We start from the raw sequence: 13,256 nt of genomic DNA on the forward strand, positions 1-13,256 counted from the left end.
TCCTGTGTGTGTCTTCCTGTGTGTGTCTTCCTGTGTGTGTCTTCCTGTGTGTGTCTTCCTGTGTGTGTCTTCATGTGTGTGTCTTCATGTGTGTGTCTTCCTGTGTGTCTTTCTGTGTGTGTCTTCCTGTGTGTGTCTTCCTGTGTGTGTCTTCCTGTGTGTGTCTTCATGTGTGTGTCTTCCTGTGTGTGTCTTCCTGTGTGTGTCTTCCTGTGTGTGTCTTCCTGTGAGTGTCTTCCTGTGTGTGTCTTCATGTGTGTGTCTTCCTGTGTGTGTCGTCATGTGTGTGTCTTCCTGTGTGTGTCTTCCTGTGTGTGTCTTCATGTGTGTTTCTTCCTGTGTGTGTCTTCCTGTGTGTGTCTTCATGTGAGTGTCTTCCTGTGTGTGTCTTCATGTGTGTTTCTTCCTGTGTGTGTCTTCCTGTGTGTGTCTTCATGTGTGTGTCTTCCTGTGTGTGTCTTCATGTGTGTGTCTTCATGTGTGTGTCTTCCTGTGTGTGTCTTCCTGTGTGTGTCTTCATGTGTGTGTCTTCCTGTGTGTGTCTTCCTGTGTGTGTCTTCATGTGTGTGTCTTCCTGTGTGTGTCTTCATGTGTGTGTCTTCCTGTGTGTGTCTTCATGTGTGTGTACATACAGTAGTAGCAGATGTGCTTAGCTTCTAAAAGTAGTTAGTACTTTTTGTATTCCAAAGTCAACCTGTGGAATTTACCAAACGTGAACTGAACAAAACGCTCTTTAGAGCCAGTCTGTGAACCCTTATAATGACATCTGATTGGTCTGTGTGATGCCAGCCAAATCTGTTCCTTCCCTGGCTGGGTCTGCCTTTGTCTAGTGCAGAAACAGGCCTATCCTCGGTGCCCTTTCACCAAACACAGTATCTGTTAATTGATTTAAAGTCGATCATTCACTCTACTGCTGCAGCTTTATAAAGCCACGACCTCTTCCCTTCGGAATGAAAATCACCTGGTAGATCAAACCGAGGAAATGTTCATTCTTTCTCTCTTTCCTTTGAGAACTTTTCGCAGGACTGTGCAAAACGCAGACAGAAAAACTTTCTGGACAGATGTGAAACGTTCACAGCCAGTTGGAGGCGAGAAATGTTCCTCGGGAGTGTTTCAGGACTTTCAGGACTTACTGTGTAAACCAGCAGGAGTCCTGGATTTTGCTGTGAAAGTGTGAGAGGGTGTGTTTTGGGAGATGGTGAAAACATACTTTTACACACTTCACTTTTTACTTGAAGTAATCATCACTCCAAAGAGGAATCCAGATCATTCCGCTGGTAACAATGTATTTTCCAATCTTTGCGTGTCCATGTCATGGACAGATTTGTCTATCTGACTAAGTGTTTGTTGGTGATGAGGTGTTGTACCTCTCTCACTTCCATAATAACAATAGGAAGCTCATCAGGTGGAGGTGGAACAACCTTGGCTCAATGGGCCTCCTGTCCGAAGCCATACCAACTCCCCATTTCTCTCTCTCTCCCCCTCACCCCCCCCTCTCTCTCTCTTTCTTCCAACCAGAGCTCTGAGTTACTGCTCTGTACAGTCATATTTAACAGGCCAGCCTCTCTCCAGTCTCTCTCTCCAGCCTTGTCTTCACTGACAACAGCTTTATTAGAAACAACTGTTCTAGGATCAGTGCTCCACACTGCAGTGAGACACATACCCACACAGACTCTCCCTCTCTCTCTGGATGACCTCTGTGACAGTCCAGATGATACAGAATAATCGGCTCAGGGTGGAGATAAAATCAGTCCATCCATCTGTCCATCCCTCCAGCCTGCTGATAATGCCTTGTTCAGTCCCATCTCCATGCATTAGTTGTAGGTCAGATCCACAAAGGTCTCTAGTTAGTCTCCAGTTAGACCAATGTCCCTCAGGGCTCTCTGCTAGCCAACCATTTTCACTCAGGCAATTACTCAGATGGCCTCAGTTCGAGGGTAAAACGGGTTCTATTTACCCACGGGCCCTTGAGTAACGAGGGGCTCGTATGCAATATGGATGTTGGATGGATAGGTCATTGGACCGTTTCCATTGTATCCCTCCCAGTACTTACAGAGCTCATATCCCTGTTAATCATACACAGCCAGAGACTTAATGAGCCAATCCTGGCATGATTTAACCTGGCTGTCATTAGTCTGGCTAAGTGTTGCTCAGAAAAGCCCAAAACCACAAATCCCTCAGATAATGGCCAGCTGCATTAGGACAGAGAGAAGAGAGAGAGAGAGAGAGGGAGAGAGAGAGAGAGAGAGAGAGAGAGAGAGAGAGAGAGAGAGAGAGAGAGAGAGAGAGAGAGAGAGAGAGAGAGAGAGAGAGAGTGAGGAGAGAGAGAGCGAGAGAGAGAGAGAGAGAGAGGGAGAGAGAGAGAGGGAGAGAGAGAGAGAGGGAGAGAGTTAGAGAGAGAGAGAGAGAGAAGACATATCTGGCTAATGTTGTCTGGAATGTTTCAGAGACTCTGGATAAGACAGTAGTGTGGAGGCAGACGAGGCCTGGAGACGTTACAAAGAGAACCAACTCCTAAAAGCACTAATCAGTGTCTGTCTGTCTGTCTGTCTGTCTGTCTGTCTGTCTGTCTGTCTGTCTGTCTGTCTTTTTTTCTCTCTCTCTGGGGAGGGCTGAGTCTAGGAGGAACTGGGGTTGGAGATGGAAGGCTGTTACTGGGGAGGGCTGAGTCTAGGAGGAACTGGGGATGGAGATGGAAGGCTGTTACTGGGGAGGGCTGAGTCTTAGAGGAACTGGGGATGGAGATGGAAGGCTGTTACTGGGGAGGGCTGAGTCTAGGAGGAACTGGGGATGGAGATGGAAGGCTGTTACTGGGGAGGGCTGAGTCTAGGAGGAACTGGGGATGGAGATGGAAGGCTGTTACTGGGGAGGGCTGAGTCTAGGAGGAACTGGAGATGGAAGGCTGTTACTGGGGAGGGCTGAGTCTAGGAGGAACTGGAGATGGAAGGCTGTTACTGGGGAGGGCTGAGTCTAGGAGGAACTGGGGATGGAGATGGAAGGCTGTTACTGGGGAGGGCTGAGTCTAGGAGGAACTGGAGATGGAAGGCTGTTACTGGGGAGGGCTGAGTCTAGGAGGAACTGGGGATGGAGATGGAAGGCTGTTACTGGGGAGGGCTGAGTCTTAGAGGAACTGGGGGTGGAGATGGAAGGCTGTTACTGGGGAGGGCTGAGTCTAGGAGGAACTGGGGATGGAGATGGAAGGCTGTTACTGGGAGGGCTGAGTCTAGGAGGAACTGGGGATGGAGATGGAAGGCTGTTACTGGGGAGGGCTGAGTCTAGGAGGAACTGGGGATGGAGATGGAAGGCTGTTACTGGGAGGGCTGAGTCTAGGAGGAACTGGGGATGGAGATGGAAGGCTGTTACTGGGGAGGGCTGAGTCTTAGAGGAACTGGGGATGGAGATGGAAGGCTGTTACTGGGGAGGGCTGAGTCTAGGAGGAACTGGGGATGGAGATGGAAGGCTGTTACTGGGGAGGGCTGAGTCTTAGAGGAACTGGGGATGGAGATGGAAGGCTGTTACTGGGGAGGGCTGAGTCTAGGAGGAACTGGGGATGGAGATGGAAGGCTGTTACTGGGGAGAGCTGAGTCTAGGACTAACTGGGGATGGAGATGGAAGGCTGTTACTGGGGAGAGCTGAGTCTTAGAGGAACTGGGGATGGAGATTTATAGCTGGGCTTTCTTCAGCTTCATGGACTTGATTCTGCTCAATAGATATGAGTCACGCTTAGTTAGAACAATTTGTTATGATTATTTTGAAACATAGAAGGTTTGTCAGAGCAAATCACATTACTGAAATGTGACCACAGTTTATTCGTTGTGACGTAGTATTTGCGTCCTCGGAGCATCACTGGGGAGGGCTGAGTCTAGGAGGAACTGGAGATGGAAGGCTGTTACTGGGGAGGGCTGAGTCTAGGAGGAACTGGAGATGGAAGGCTGTTACTGGGGAGGGCTGAGTCTAGGAGGAACTGGGGATGGAGATGGAAGGCTGTTACTGGGGAGGGCTGAGTCTAGGAGGAACTGGAGATGGAAGGCTGTTACTGGGGAGGGCTGAGTCTAGGAGGAACTGGGGATGGAGATGGAAGGCTGTTACTGGGGAGGGCTGAGTCTTAGAGGAACTGGGGGTGGAGATGGAAGGCTGTTACTGGGGAGGGCTGAGTCTAGGAGGAACTGGGGATGGAGATGGAAGGCTGTTACTGGGAGGGCTGAGTCTAGGAGGAACTGGGGATGGAGATGGAAGGCTGTTACTGGGGAGGGCTGAGTCTAGGAGGAACTGGGGATGGAGATGGAAGGCTGTTACTGGGAGGGCTGAGTCTAGGAGGAACTGGGGATGGAGATGGAAGGCTGTTACTGGGGAGGGCTGAGTCTTAGAGGAACTGGGGATGGAGATGGAAGGCTGTTACTGGGGAGGGCTGAGTCTAGGAGGAACTGGGGATGGAGATGGAAGGCTGTTACTGGGGAGGGCTGAGTCTTAGAGGAACTGGGGATGGAGATGGAAGGCTGTTACTGGGGAGGGCTGAGTCTAGGAGGAACTGGGGATGGAGATGGAAGGCTGTTACTGGGGAGAGCTGAGTCTAGGACTAACTGGGGATGGAGATGGAAGGCTGTTACTGGGGAGAGCTGAGTCTTAGAGGAACTGGGGATGGAGATTTATAGCTGGGCTTTCTTCAGCTTCATGGACTTGATTCTGCTCAATAGATATGAGTCACGCTTAGTTAGAACAATTTGTTATGATTATTTTGAAACATAGAAGGTTTGTCAGAGCAAATCACATTACTGAAATGTGACCACAGTTTATTCGTTGTGACGTAGTATTTGCGTCCTCGGAGCATCACTGACTTCAAACGTCCCTTCACTGATACAATTTCATATGAATCCCATATATACACTGTTGTGTAATGTAGTGAAGAGGCTGGCTGTTCCTCTACCTCAAAACCCCAGAGAGACGCTGCTGCTGTCTGTTCACCACTGCTGTCAGACAGAGACAATGTTGTTTACTACCAACCTGTCACTTACTGCCAAGTCTGTCACAAGGATTTTGGCTAGGGTTGAGCTGGCTTCCCAAGTGGTGCAGTTGTCTAAGGCACTGCATTGCAGTGCTAGAGGTGTCACTACAGATCCAGGTTTGATCCCAGGCTGTGTCGCAGCCGGCTGTGACCGGGAGACCCATGAGACGGCACACAATTGGCCCAGCGTCATCGGGGTTAGGGGAGGGTTTGGCCGGCTAGAATGTCCCTGTCCAATCTCGTGCTCTAGCGACTCCTGTGGCGGGCCGGACACATGCATGTTGACACGGTCGCTAGGGTTGGGGCTAGAGTTAGGGATAGGGTTAGGGATAGGGTTAGGGTTAGGGCTAGGGCTAGGGTTAGGGTTAGGGTTAGGGTTAGGGTTAGGGTTAGGGTTAGGGCTAGGGTTAGGGATAGGGTTAGGGCTAGGGCTAGGGATCGGGATAGGGTTACATGTGTCACTTGAGCCCTTAGTTTTTCCAGGTCAGATCACATGGTCCAGGCTCCTCTATCTTTTAACACTGAGAATAAGCACATACTTTTACAAGAACCTCTTCCTGTCTATAAACAAAGGCTTTTCCCTGGTAGAGAAATGCCAGATGAGGACATGATGGCACAGCCCTGCTGAGGGAAGAGAGTTTCTGTATCCCAAATGGCACCCTATTCCAAATATGGAACTACTTTAGACCCGAGGGGCTTCTGGTCAGTAGTATAGTGCACTAAATGGGGAACAGGGTGCCATTTGGAATGCTTAGTGTTAGCAGACCAAATGGAAAACAGACTGTAAGAGAGGACAGATAAACAGCTCTGCTCAACATTATAAAAGAATGAGATGGATGAAGTCACCAACCACAGAACATCTTGGTAATAGTTTCATTGTTTAGTTTAACTCTTCAGTGCCTGAAAACTCTAGAAAACACATGTCCACTGTTTAGGAGGGGAAATGTAGGACTAGTTGAAATTGTGCTGAGGCACAAACTGCTGAAACTGATACAGAGAGTTTTTCATTGACCTAAGCCCTAAACACTACCTCAGACACCTTTTCCCCTAACGTAAGCCCGAAACACTACCTCAGACACCTTTTCCCTTAACATAAACCCTAAACATACACCCTCAGACACCTTTTCCCCTAACGTAAGCCCTAAACACACTCTCAGACACCTTTTCCCCTAATGTAAACCCTAAACACAACCTCAGACACCTTTTCCCTTAACGTAAACCCTAAACATACACCCTCAGACACCTTTTCCCCTAACGTAAACCCTAAACACACTCTCAGACACCTTTTCCCTTAACGTAAACCCTAAACATACACCCTCAGACACCTTTTCCCCTAACGTAAACCCTAAACACACACTCTCAGACACCTTTTCCCTTAACGTAAACCCTAAACACACTCTCAGACACCTTTTCCCCTAACGTAAGCCCTAAACACACTCTCAGACACCTTTTCCCTTAACGTAAACCCTAAACATACACCCTCAGACACCTTTTCCCCTAACGTAAACCCTAAACACACACTCTCAGACACCTTTTCCCTTAACGTAAGCCCTAAACATACAACCTCAGACACCTTTTCCGCTAACGTAAGCCCTAAACACAACCTCAGACACCTTTTCCACTAACGTAAGCCCTAAACACAACCTCAGACACCTTTCCCCCTAACGTAAGCCCGAAACACACCCTCAGACACGTACCTACACCCCTTCTCCTCATTCTACTTCGTTGAAGTGGGCTAGTAGCAAACCTGGGTTCAAACAGTATTTGCTTTCTTTCTAAATACTTTAGCTGTGCTTGACTGAGCTTGCCTGTTGTAATAGAACCAATGGAATAGTCCCAAAAGTCCTGCCCACGTCTCACTGAAAAGAAGGCTCATCTAAACAAGCTATATATTTGAAAGAAAATAAACACTAGTTGAACCCAGGTCTGGCTAGTACTGCTCTCCCTACGTGTGCCATGAGGCTGTAGTCAGTAACCCTAACCCAGTGTGGCTCCAGGGTTAAGGGTGCATCTTAGCTGGGGAGTTGCAGGGGTCATGACACAATGAAAGGTTAGGCAAGACTGTCATGTTGTCTGACAGAACGAAAGGTAAGGTAAGACTGTCATGTTGCCTGACACAACAAAAGGTAAGGCAAGACTGTCATGTTGCCTGACACAACAAAAGGTAAGGCAAGACTGTCATGTTGCCTGACACAACGAAAGGTAAGGCAAGACTGTCATGTTGTCAGCCACAACAGACGGTAAGGCAAGACTGTCATGTTGCCTGACACAACAAAAGGTAAGGCAAGACTGTTATGTTGCCTGACACAACGAAAGGTAAGGCAAGACTGTCATGTTGCCTGACACAACGAAAGGTAAGGCAAGACTGTCATGTTGTCTGACACAACGAAAGGTAAGGCAAGACTGTCATGTTGTCTGACACAACGAAAGGTAAGGCAAGACTGTCATGTTGCCTGACACAATGAAAGGTAAGGCAAGACTGTCATGTTGCCTGACACAACGAAAGGTAAGGCAAGACTGTTATGTTGCCAGCCACAACAAAAGGTAAGGCAAGACTGTCATGTTGCCTGACACAACAAAAGGTAAGACAAGACTGTCATGTTGCCAGCCACAACGAAAGGTAAGGCAAGACTGTCATGTTGCCAGCCGCAACAAAAGGTAAGGCAAGACTGTCATGTTGCCTGACACAACAAAAGGTAAGGCAAGACTGTCATGTTGCCTGACACAACAAAAGGTAAGGCAAGACTGTCATGTTGCCTGACACAACAAAATGTAAGGCAAGACTGTCATGTTGCCAGCCACAACAAAAGGTAAGGCAAGACTGTCATGTTGCCAGCTGCAATAAAAGGTAAGGCAAGACTGTCATGTTGCCAGCTGCAACAAAAGGTAAGGCAAGACTGTCATGTTGCCTGACACAACAAAAGGTAAGACAAGACTGTCATGTTGCCAGCCAACAATTAATACAGACTCTATGCAGAACCCTTGGAATGAACAATGAATACAGACTCTATGCAGCACCAATGGAATTAACAATGAATACAGACTCTATGCAGCACCAATGGAATTAACAATGAATACAGACTCTATGCAGCACCAATGGAATTAACAATGAATACAGACTCTATGCAGAACCCTTGGAATTAACAATGAATACAGACTCTATGCAGCACCAATGGAATTAACAATGAATACAGACTCTATGCAGCACCAATGGAATTAACAATGAATACAGACTCTATGCAGCACCAATGGAATTCACAATGAATACAGGCTCTATGCAGAACCCTTGGAATGAACAATGAATACAGACTCTATGCAGCACCAATGGAATGAACAATGAATACAGACTCTATGCAGCACCAATGGATTCACAATGAATACAGACTCTATGCAGCACCAATGGAATTCACAATGAATACAGACTCTATGCAGCACCAATGGAATTCACAATGAATACAGACTCTAGGTAGCACCAATGGAATTAACAATGAATACAGACTCTATGCAGCACCAATGGAATTCACAATGAATACAGGCTCTATGCAGAACCCTTGGAATGAACAATGAATACAGACTCTATGCAGCACCAATGGAATTAACAATGAATACAGGCTCTATGCAGCACCAATGGAATTAACAATGAATACAGACTCTATGCAGCACCAATGGAATTAACAATGAATACAGACTCTATGCAGCACCAATGGAATTAACAATGAATACAGACTCTATGCAGCACCAATGGAATTAACAATGAATACAGACTCTATGCAGCACCAATGGAATTAACAATGAATACAGACTCTATGCAGCACCAATGGAATTAACAATGAATACAGACTCTATGCAGCACCAATGGAATTAACAATGAATACAGACTCTATGCAGCACCAATGGAATTAACAATGAATACAGGCTCTATGCAGCACCAATGGAATTAACAATGAATACAGACTCTATGCAGCACCAATGGAATTAACAATGAATACAGACTCTATGCAGCACCAATGGAATTAACAATGAATACAGACTCTATGCAGCACCAATGGAATTAACAATGAATACAGGCTCTATGCAGCACCAATGGAATTAACAATGAATACAGACTCTATGCAGCACCAATGGAATTAACAATGAATACAGACTCTATGCAGCACCAATGGAATTAACAATGAATACAGACTCTATGCAGAACCCTTGGAATGAACAATGAATACAGACTCTATGCAGCACCAATGGAATTAACAATGAATACAGACTCTATGCAGCACCAATGGAATTAACAATGAATACAGACTCTATGCAGCACCAATGGAATTAACAATGAATACAGACTCTATGCAGAACCCTTGGAATTAACAATGAATACAGACTCTATGCAGCACCAATGGAATTAACAATGAATACAGACTCTATGCAGCACCAATGGAATTAACAATGAATACAGACTCTATGCAGCACCAATGGAATTAACAATGAATACAGACTCTATGCAGCACCAATGGAATTAACAATGAATACAGACTCTATGCAGCACCAATGGAATTAACAATGAATACAGACTCTATGCAGCACCAATGGAATTAACAATGAATACAGATTCTATGCAGCACCAATGGAATTAACAATGAATACAGACTCTATGCAGCACCAATGGAATTAACAATGAATACAGACTCTATGCAGAACCCTTGGAATTAACAATGAATACAGACTCTATGCAGCACCAATGGAATTAACAATGAATACAGGCTCTATGCAGCACCAATGGAATGAACAATGAATACAGGCTCTATGCAGCACCAATGGAATTAACAATGAATACAGACTCTATGCAGCACCAATGGAATGAACAATGAATACAGGCTCTATGCAGCACCAATGGAATGAACAATGAATACAGGCTCTATGCAGCACCAATGGAATTAACAATGAATACAGACTCTATGTAGCACCAATGGAATTAACAATGAATACAGACTCTATGCAGAACCCTTGGAATGAACAATGAATACAGACTCTATGCAGCACCAATGGAATTAACAATGAATACAGACTCTATGCAGCACCAATGGAATTAACAATGAATACAGACTCTATGCAGAACCCTTGGAATGAACAATGAATACAGACTCTATGCAGCACCAATAGAATTAACAATGAATACAGACTCTATGCAGCACCAATGGAATTAACAATGAATACAGGCTCTATGCAGCACCAATGGAATTAACAATGAATACAGACTCTATGCAGCACCAATGGAATTAACAATGAATACAGACTCTATGCAGCACCAATGGAATTAACAATGAATACAGACTCTATGCAGCACCAATGGAATTAACAATGAATACAGACTCTATGCAGCACCAATGGAATTAACAATGAATACAGGCTCTATGCAGCACCAATGGAATTAACAATGAATACAGACTCTATGCAGCACCAATGGAATTAACAATGAATACAGACTCTATGCAGCACCAATGGAATTAACAATGAATACAGACTCTATGCAGCACCAATGGAATTAACAATGAATACAGGCTCTATGCAGCACCAATGGAATTAACAATGAATACAGACTCTATGCAGCACCAATGGAATTAACAATGAATACAGACTCTATGCAGCACCAATGGAATTAACAATGAATACAGACTCTATGCAGAACCCTTGGAATGAACAATGAATACAGACTCTATGCAGCACCAATGGAATTAACAATGAATACAGACTCTATGCAGCACCAATGGAATTAACAATGAATACAGACTCTATGCAGCACCAATGGAATTAACAATGAATACAGACTCTATGCAGAACCCTTGGAATTAACAATGAATACAGACTCTATGCAGCACCAATGGAATTAACAATGAATACAGACTCTATGCAGCACCAATGGAATTAACAATGAATACAGACTCTATGCAGCACCAATGGAATTAACAATGAATACAGACTCTATGCAGCACCAATGGAATTAACAATGAATACAGACTCTATGCAGCACCAATGGAATTAACAATGAATACAGACTCTATGCAGCACCAATGGAATTAACAATGAATACAGACTCTATGCAGCACCAATGGAATTAACAATGAATACAGACTCTATGCAGCACCAATGGAATTAACAATGAATACAGACTCTATGCAGAACCCTTGGAATTAACAATGAATACAGACTCTATGCAGCACCAATGGAATTAACAATGAATACAGGCTCTATGCAGCACCAATGGAATGAACAATGAATACAGGCTCTATGCAGCACCAATGGAATTAACAATGAATACAGACTCTATGCAGCACCAATGGAATGAACAATGAATACAGGCTCTATGCAGCACCAATGGAATGAACAATGAATACAGGCTCTATGCAGCACCAATGGAATTAACAATGAATACAGACTCTATGTAGCACCAATGGAATTAACAATGAATACAGACTCTATGCAGAACCCTTGGAATGAACAATGAATACAGACTCTATGCAGCACCAATGGAATTAACAATGAATACAGACTCTATGCAGCACCAATGGAATTAACAATGAATACAGACTCTATGCAGAACCCTTGGAATGAACAATGAATACAGACTCTATGCAGCACCAATAGAATTAACAATGAATACAGACTCTATGCAGCACCAATGGAATTAACAATGAATACAGACTCTATTCAGCACCCTTGGAATCTCTTCTCCCCTTAAATCTATTACTGCAGACACAAGAGGAAGTGAGGCAGAGAGGGAGAGGTATGGAAAATAAGGGATTACACTGCCTCTCTCTCTCTCTCATTCCTTCCTTCCATCCATCCCTCTCCTTCCTCCCATTCCTCTGTTCCCTATGGTATATTCTAGCGTTTCCTTTAGGATAGCCCAGCCTTGGAATTTACTGTCCAACAGAACTCATAATAAAACACCTGTGGACATGAAGATGAATGGAGAGTATGGAGAGAGGCAGGGAGGGAGGGACAGCCCCTGAGAAAACAGTCTCTTCTCTCTCTAGTCTCTCTAGTCTCTACCCCAACAGCACATACATCAAAAGACCCCTAACGTTGCTTCTCCATTAAAAACCATAGAAAAAGACACGTTATCTTGCAAGCTGATATTGTTGTTAGAATACTCTAGGAGCATGCTCTTGGGCAGAGTTTCCTAAACTGTGTCCTGGGGTTTCCCCCCGGGTGCAAGTTTTGTTTTTTGTCCGAGCACTACACAGCTGATTCAAATAATCAAAGATTGATGATGAGTTGGTTATTAACTCCAACCCTGTTCCTGGAGAGATACTATTCTGTAGGTTTTCACTCCAACCCTGTTCCTGGAGAGATACTATTCTGTAGGTTTTCACTCCAACCCTGTTTCTGGAGAGCTACCCTCCTGTAGGTTTTCACTCCAACCCTGTTTCTGGAGAGCTACCATCCTGTAAGTTTTCACTCCAACCCTGTTTCTGGAGAGCTACCCTCCTGTAGGTTTTCACTCCAACCCTGTTTCTGGAGAGCTACCATCCTGTAGGTTTTCACTCCAACCCTGTTCCTGGAGAGATACTATTCTGTAGGTTTTCACTCCAACCCTGTTCCTGGAGAGCTACCCTCCTGTAGGTTTTAACTCCAACCCTGTTCCCGGAGAGCTACCCTCCTGTAGGTTTTAACTCCAACCCTGTTCCTGGAGAGCTACCCTCCTGTAGGTTTTCACTCCAACCCTGTTTCTGGAGAGCTACCCTCCTGTAGGTTTTCACTCCAACCCTGTTTCTGGAGAGCTACCCTCCTGTAGGTTTTCACTCCAACCCTGTTTCTGGAGAGCTACCCTCCTGTAGGTTTTCACCCCAACACTAATCTAGCGCACCTGATTCTAATAATTAGCTGGTTGATAAGCTCTCCAGGAACAGAGTTGGAGAGAAATGGTCTAGACTGTAATGTAACCTATATAGGCCAAAGTTGACTTGGACCAAGTGTGTGGTTTGTGCGCATTTAGCTTTGGCATGCTATAAAAGACTGTGTTGGTAATTCTGAACTGTCAAGTTGAAAACTACCTCAGAGTCCAATAATATTTTTCTTTATAGTGAATCGTGACTGGCTTCAATGTTGAAGAGGCTAAAAGAAACAGTTTTTAGGGCCTGGTTTAGAAAGTAGAGATTTCATGATTTTATCTCATGAGCGTTATCATCAGCACTAAACAATTGACTCAACATGGAACAGTCTTTAGTCTGTCTATTGACTCAGCATGGAACAGTCTTTAATG

Source organism: Oncorhynchus mykiss, chromosome 15, assembly GCF_057628025.1.
Source record: "Oncorhynchus mykiss isolate SJ-2025 chromosome 15, ASM5762802v1, whole genome shotgun sequence".
In the NCBI taxonomy this organism is placed as follows: domain Eukaryota; kingdom Metazoa; phylum Chordata; class Actinopteri; order Salmoniformes; family Salmonidae; genus Oncorhynchus; species Oncorhynchus mykiss.